Raw genomic sequence first — 7,851 nt, 5'->3', positions numbered from 1 at the left:
TGATCTTTTGGCACAAAACTGGAAGTTGCTTCTTAGGGAGTGCGAGCTTCTTGTCCATGACCGACAAGGATCAGATGATGAATGAATGAAAGGAGAAAAGCTCTGGAAGAAATGTAACTGGCAGATGAATCAAGGTACTAAAGTCTCAAAGTTGCCCATGGACGCCCACTCTTTTTTTTGTTCGAAACGGGTGGACGCCCACTCTGAAACTGCAAATGATGTCTGTATTTAGCACTGGGCTTATTGCATGCAATGAAGATCTGTTACATCTGTATGCCCTCTCAACGTGCTAGTTGCTTGAGACCTTTGGGAGGGTAGGTTGTATAGCTTCAGAGGATCTGGCTCTCGGCACTGTCGCTACTTGATCAAATGCCCGATGTCATGAGAAATGTGAACAGCCTGGGTTGACATTTGGGAGCAATTATATCATGTCCCCTCAACGTGCTAGCTGCCTGAGACCTTTGGGAGAGAAGGTTGTGCAAAGCTTCAGATGATCTGGCGCTCTGCACCATCGCTACTGGAGCACTGTCTGGCTGCTGCTGCTGTGGCGAATTTGGAACCATCGACACGATGTCATGTTCCATGCTAGGCGGCCCTCTCTCAACCGCCTCCTCACTGCCGCTGCCGCGGACTTCATGGTCTGGTCTTTCAGGCTAAGCAACAAGACGTAAAATGATCATGAGAAGATTTGGGAAGCACTGACCAAAGTTTCAGAATATTTGGGAAACAACCCGAGCCTGCATGTTTAACTGCGGTTCCGAACCAATTCACTATACTCTGGAATATTTGGACCTGTTTCAGAATATTTGGGAAACAACCCGAGTACGCACAATATTTTGGACCAGTTTCATTAGATTATTTATAATAAAGGATAACTAAACCAAAAACCGGCAGAAAACAGTCAAATATAAAACTTGGACACAACCTAGTGTAGATTGTAATGGTACAACACTAGGAATAATATTCTACTCCCTCCGGCCAATCCCCTTCTCCCTAACCCGACACAATAGAGCCCATTTGCCCCTTTCCAATGATTAAGGAATTCCTTCTTGGGCACGCCTGTTGGATAATCCAAACATTCCTACGTGCTAGTAGTGTTAAGTTGCGTTTGAGTTTTGTTTATTTAGGAAGTGATCGGGGTTGCCGTATAATTAGATTAGGTAGATGAATTTGTGTCCGGCCAAGAGTAGTAGTACATGGCCGTGTCCTAGTTGTGCTGGACGTATAGCAGTAGTTTGAGTCAGTTTAGGAATCATAAGTTGGGTCTGATTCCGTTCGGAGGTCTGGGTCGGTGGCGACCTGCACTTATATATACACGGGTGTGTGCGTGAGTTTTGTATTTTGAGACATTGAACACTGTGAGATTTAGAGAAAATCAATAAAGAGAGGAATTATAGGGTGCGAGACGCACCCTTGGCTATCAGTTGTTGTGCACGTGTGTTCGTGTGATTTTATGTGATCGATCCTATGGTGAATTTCCAACAACGCCGTCGCTATTAAGCATGTACTCATCATTCTGCACTTGCAAATCTTACTTGATTAAGAACATATAACAAGTCTTGCATCTAGAAGTTACAGTGAACGAAATTCAAATCTCAATTTATCTTACTACCTTGAGCCACGAATTTGTTGTGCTTTTGTATCCGGTTGCAAACACAATGGCATCAAAGGAGGCTTCCTTCCCACCTTCAAATTCAATTGTTTTTCCTTTGATCTTAGTAATCCTTCCATGAACCTACAGCAGGTTAAAAACTATGACCTGTCATATATGAAACTAAATTTCTTATACTATGTATGTTTTGACCGAGGATATGCTCACTTTAATTTTGTCTTTCTTGGTTAACCCTATCGTGCCAACATCAATCACTGCGGATCGACGTTTCCGACTTCAGCACAAATGGACCCTTTTCTGGTCTTGTGATGCCATGCCTAGAGAGGTCCCCGAATACGGCATTTGCCATCATCAAAAGGAAACCATCTATCATCTTTAGTGAAAGATAATGGACTAGTGTCATCCCTAGTCGGATTAATTCCTTTGTCATTACATGAATCTGCAGCCACAAAAGGGTCACCATCCTTTTCAATATGCAAGATAAAATAAGATCTATAAAAGAGATTTGCAGTTAAAGTCACATATAGGAGGTGTTTGGTTACTGAGACTGTAACGTAATCTGATTACAGCGGGATCAGTTACCGCCAAATCGTGTTTGTTTCGCCACGGCTGTAATCAGATACAGTGTAAACAGGTCCCATCGCTATACAAAACTGATTACGCCCCAAATCGGCTGTATCGGGAACCCGTCTTCTGTTCCTGCAGCCACAGTGCCACACAAGCCGCTCAAATGGTGCGAGAGAAAAAGAGCAGTGGCAACCACAGCTCGCCAGCCGACGGCATGCTTCGCCGGCGTCCGTCGCAGCGCGAGATCCAAGAAGCTAGCGGCACGCATGCTTTGGGTCAGACGGCGGCCGGCGGCGACGAGATCCGGCGGATGGCGGCACGCGAGATCCGGCGGGCGGCGGCACGCTATATTAGCTGAGTAGGCGGCGAGGTCGCAGCAGCTGGCGGCGCGGGAGGAGCATAGCTCGCGAGCGACGGCGGCAGTCTTGAGTCGGGGAGACAGACGCGCCGGGGAAGAAGAGGAGGAGCGACGTTATCCAATTACATTACCTAGGCCAACCAAACAAATTGAGAAATAACTCGTTACACCTCCTAAAACGCTGCGATCTGATTACGTTACCATTTTTGTTGCCAAACACCTCCATAGTATACATACCGGACTTCATATAACTATAGAAGTATTGGCACCATGAGAAGCAAGGTCGTAGGCGATCTCCATCCCAGAGTTACCAGATCCGATGACCAACACGTTCTTCCCGGAGTAGTCAATGCCTGACTTGTAACATGATGAGTGGATGGCCACACCCGGAAAGTTTTCCAGGCCAGGGACCACTGGAATATTCTCAACACTATTCTCACCATTTGCCACAACAAAAAACTTCGCCCTGTAATTAACTATTTTGCACTTTGCCATGTCGCGCGCCATGATGGACCAATATTTTCCATTGAAGTCATATGTGGATGACTCAACAACAGTAAGATACCTCGGATGGATAGTGAAACACTCAATGTAGTCATCCACGTACTTGATGAAAGTGTTCTTTGGTATGTAGGAACGGCCGGCGAAGCCGGCGCCGGCTCCCGGGATGGTGGCGGCGAGGCGAGACCGCTCCCTTTCGGTGGTGAGAGTCCGGATCTGAGGCATCGGCCTCGCTGGTGCGGACGGCGCTCCCCCGACGGAGGGGAGTGATCGTCGGTGAGGTAGGCCGGTTCCCCTCGGCTGCGCGGGTAGCGAGGTCCCGGTGGGCGCAGGTCTTGGCGCGAGGAGGCCCCGGGCTCCCCACGTCAGATCGGAGGCGATCCTGGTCCGCTCATGATACATGACCTCCAGCCGGCCTGGATCTCCGGCGTACTCGCGCCTGCGGATGTTGTGGCTGGTTCGGAGGTGGCGGCAGGGTGCTTGGCCGGGGGAAACCCTTGGCCGCCGGTGGCGGTCACGGCGTCGATGGCGTCCCGGACGCCACTCCCTCCTTGGTGGCGGCGCCGAGGCTAAACCTCCCCTGCCTCCCCCCTTCCCCTGCGCCCGGGTGAAAACCCTAGCCCCGGTGGCTAAGCGGCGGCGGCGCCACAGTGTCGTCACCTTCTTGAAGGCGCCGACTTGGGCATGGGGATGCTGGGTGTGCATGGCGAGCTTGTCTGGTTCCTGGTGGCGGCCCGCCTGATCTGCTGCGTCGCAGCTCCGGGCAGTGTCTCGGGGCTGCGGTGCTTCTCTTCCGGCCGTGTCTCCGATGGGGACCTCGCCCTTCCTCACCCTGTACATGCCGTGGTGGAGCGGTACTTCATCTCACTCATTGATGGCGGCGAAGATCGGCGGCATGGCGCTGTGGAGGCTCGCCGCCCGATGCGTGGAGATGGACTCGCGCAAGAGGAGGTTGCTGTCTGGCGTCATGGTGACGTCGATGGCAGAGTGACCAGACAAGGTAGAAGCTTCAATATGATCTGAAGACGGACCTGAGTGCGTCTGACCGGATTGTGCCCCAGACCCGGTATGTGGCTCGGCTGGGGCTTCCAAATATGTTTCGGTTTCCGGCTTTTTGATGTTAGGCTTAGGTGAGTGGTTTGGGTAGTGGCCCAGCTAGCACCCCTTCATCATTTTGGATAGGAGTAGCGGCATTTGTTGCCAAGATGGTGGATTCAGGCTCATTATTGTAATACTTTGTAAGGTCCTCGAGAATAATCAATAAAGTGTCCGTATGCATCTCCCAGATGCAGAGGCCGGGGGTCATCCTCCTTTTCTAAAAAAATGTATGTCGGGGTATCTGCTGGGTACGGCATGTGTGCCAACTCACAAAATTCCCTCGCTAGATGTAGCTTCAGACGGTCATATGTGTGGTTGCGCCATAGTGATGGGCTGCAATTCTCACGCTCAACGATGACATAGGGATGGAGAATTGGCTAACGCATGCTGCAGTTGCGAGGCCTGCAGGCCCGCACCAACAATCAAAACTACGACCTCCTCCATCACTACAACAACAGAGCCTATAATGTGCGAGATTACATATGTATGTAGGATGGACACTCCATAGTAACTCGAGGTATATTTTGCTCCCTTGATAGAATATTGGGAAGAGCACCTACATATGAGGCTTATATATATTAGTAATTTTCACATGGCAATTCTGTTTTTTGAACATGTTTATATTTTGAAAGTTAAAAGAAAACACATGTTTATATTATGGGATGCAAAAATGGTAAACTTTGGTGTACATTAACTTGGTATGTCATAATCCCTTCAATAATTAGAGAATTATAAATACCACATTTATTGTGAAATCTAATCTAGATAAAAAATTGGTAGGAAACACAACTCCGTTCTGTTACATTTCCCATCTAAATTCACAATAGAGAGGTGATTTTCTATGCATGGTGGTAGCTACGCATGCACGATGATAGTTGCACACCCTTTGGCATAAGTGCCTTTCTTTTATATATGATGTGTCAGGTTTCTTCTGACATTGGCACAAGTGCATTTTTGTTGTATGGAAATGATCTTTTCCCACTTCTCTTTGTCTTTTTATTATCCTTTTGACACGTGACTTTTTGTTATGTAGAAAGGGCATTCTCTCACTTCTCACAGTCTTTTAGCTTGCCTTTTTGGCATAATTGCCTGTTTGCTTGCCTGGCTGGTCCAAGGTTACGATACTTTTGTTATAGAGTTATTTTTCATAGTCCAAAATAATTTACCATAATAATTAGAAATAAAAATTAGGAGGAAATACAAATCCATTCTGTTACATTTCCCATCTAAATTCACAATATGATTCAGATATATTTAGGCCATATTTGATGCTTCTATTTTATTTTTGCAGGGAAATGCTTCTAATTACAATAACTACAAATTAAAATAAGATAAGGTTATGTTCAGAAATTTTTGTAATGTTTCTTCTTTTTCTTGTGAACGTTTCAAATCCTAATTGTATTAGTTTGGTGTACTCAGCTTTGATCTCTTGAGCGTAACAACCACATCTATCATAGTCATCCTCTGGCCAGGCAAGTCGCTAGAGCAGATCAATCCCAATTCGAAGATCGACGCTGGAAAACAACCGTCCCGGCTGCAGCAAGGAAGAGAGGAACGTTGCAGCAGCTGACCATTTACAACTTGGACAAGTTCTGCAGGAAATGCCCGATGAATAAACCCACTGCCTAAGTGTTAGTTGTGCGCCAAATATAGGGTCTATGGGTCTCCTTTCAGTGAAGGCTTCAAGGAGCATAATTCCGTAGCTTAACACGTCGCTATTCCTTGATGCCTTTCCGAGTGACCCGTACTCTGTTCAAGAAAATGTTGTAGGGGAATGCGACAGAAAACGAAAAAATTTCGCACTACGAACATGCCCAGGATCACTATGGAGATGCATACAAGGTTTAGATCTGATTATTACCGACTTGTAGCGCAGTGGAAGTACAGTCGGTGTAGATCATCAATGCAGATCCCCGCAGCTAGGATTTACAACCTCCCAACCGCGAGGATGTTCTCCCGCATCTATACCTCGGACAACCCTTCGGAACGCAGTCGGACAGTCCTTAGGGAGGCACTCTAAGAAACTCGGACGGTCACTCGGACAGCCCTTCGGGAGGACCCTCGAACAGCCCCTCAAGCAAAAGATCGAACCTACGACCTCTCTATGGGGTTGCATACATACGGTGTCAGCTATCCGGCAGGGCTTCGCCGTCCAGAACAAGTTCCTGCTGGAACCCAGACAGCCTTCGGCTCTACGAAACTATTTTGTAGGAGGGAGAGAGAAAGTCAGATCATGCATGGCATGTGTATGAGATTTGGAGTGAGTGTGGAGAGCTCCTCTCCACCTCTATTTATAGGAAAATGCAAAGGGTAGGGTGGCACATGTAAACCTCAAAATGCCCATGCTATATGTCTCACATAAAAGACATAATGGGGAGGCAAGTGGAGCTCCACCCCTTGGCTGGCCACCACTAGCGGGCCCCTTTAAAAAGGGGCTCTTATCCTTCCATGTCATCCCTCTAGATCTTTTTGGGAAAAGCCCCCAAAGGTGGCTTTCCAAAAAGCATCTAAATAGTGTTTTCCACTATTCATGAAAACATTTTTCCATGACCATTTAATCCAAAAATATTTGTGAAGGTCCAGAACATTTCCAGTACCCCTGTGCAAGCCGTGGTGCGCCGTTGTGGACCATCTTAGGCTGCTCCGGCCGCACATGCTGCCACACTCCATCACCGGCATCATCAGCAACTACTTGGCTTCCCGCGCTTCTTCACCCGTCCCTCCTGCATGAGAATCGACGCCGCATTCAACTCTGTCCAGCGCGGCAAAGACGGCCTGACCAGCATGATCGTCGACCACTGCAACGGTCTCCTCCTCTACGATGACGGCTGGCAATGGACGCACATCTACGTCTGCAACCCCGCCACCCGGGCGCTGGGCGCTCCTCCCGTATGTTCTGGGCCTCGATCTCTTCCCATGTCTGTGCTTCGTCGGCGCCTACCTTGCCTTCGACCCTGCCGTCACTGCACTGCGAGGTGTTGTTGATTCCAGACGTGCCTAAGAAAACCACTGAGTATGACGAGGAGGACCCAGAGGACTTGATGGAATGGCCACAGTCGTGCCATCAGCTGATGGTGTTCTCGTCGAGGACCGGGAGATTGGAGGAGAGGGCGTTCGTTCACGTAGGCGAGGTGGCGGGAACCGTAGCCGACGTGTGGTTACATCTGGTGGTGGATCACAACTGGAAGACAGGGTATACCTATGCTGAGTACTGGAGAGGAGCCCCGGGAAAGAAGCTTGGCCACTGAGGGAGTCCCGGATTAGGGGGTGTCCGGATAGCCGAACTATCATCATCGGCCGGACTCCAAGACTATGAAGATACAAGATTGAAGACTTCGTCCCGTGTCCGGATGGGACTTTCCTTGGCGTGGAAGGCAAACTTGGCGATACGGATATGTAGATCTCCTACCATTGTAACCGACTCTGTGTAACCCTAGCCCTCTCCGGTGTCTATATAAACCGGAGGGTTTTAGTCCGTAGGACAACAACAATCATACCATAGGCTAGCTTCTAGGGTTTAGCCTCCTTGATCTCGTGGTAGATCTACTCTTGTAATACCCACATCATCAATATTAATCAAGCAGGACGCAGGGTTTTACCTCCATCAAGAGGGCCCGAACCTGGGTAAAACATCGTGTCCCTTGTCTCCTGTTACCATCCGCCTAGACGCACAGTTCGGGACCCCCTACCCGAGATCCGCCGGTTTTGACACCGA

At 48.7% G+C, this 7,851-nt stretch overlaps 1 long non-coding RNA gene across 1 annotated transcript; it reads right to left on the bottom strand.

Moving 5' to 3' along the window:
• Window positions 1-1,624: 1,624 nt before the first annotated feature.
• On the bottom strand, window positions 1,625-6,373 carry LOC119326487. Its single transcript, XR_005158001.1, has 3 exons — window positions 5,998-6,373; window positions 1,820-2,051; window positions 1,625-1,735 (listed from the first exon to the last, which is right to left on the bottom strand). It is a non-coding gene; the product is annotated as an uncharacterized LOC119326487 (long non-coding RNA).
• Window positions 6,374-7,851: the final 1,478 nt, after the last annotated feature.

The sequence above is a fragment of the Triticum dicoccoides genome, chromosome 6B (genome assembly GCF_002162155.2).
Source record: "Triticum dicoccoides isolate Atlit2015 ecotype Zavitan chromosome 6B, WEW_v2.0, whole genome shotgun sequence".
NCBI lineage: Eukaryota > Viridiplantae > Streptophyta > Magnoliopsida > Poales > Poaceae > Triticum > Triticum dicoccoides.
This window is presented reverse-complemented; position numbering and strand designations above follow the sequence as displayed.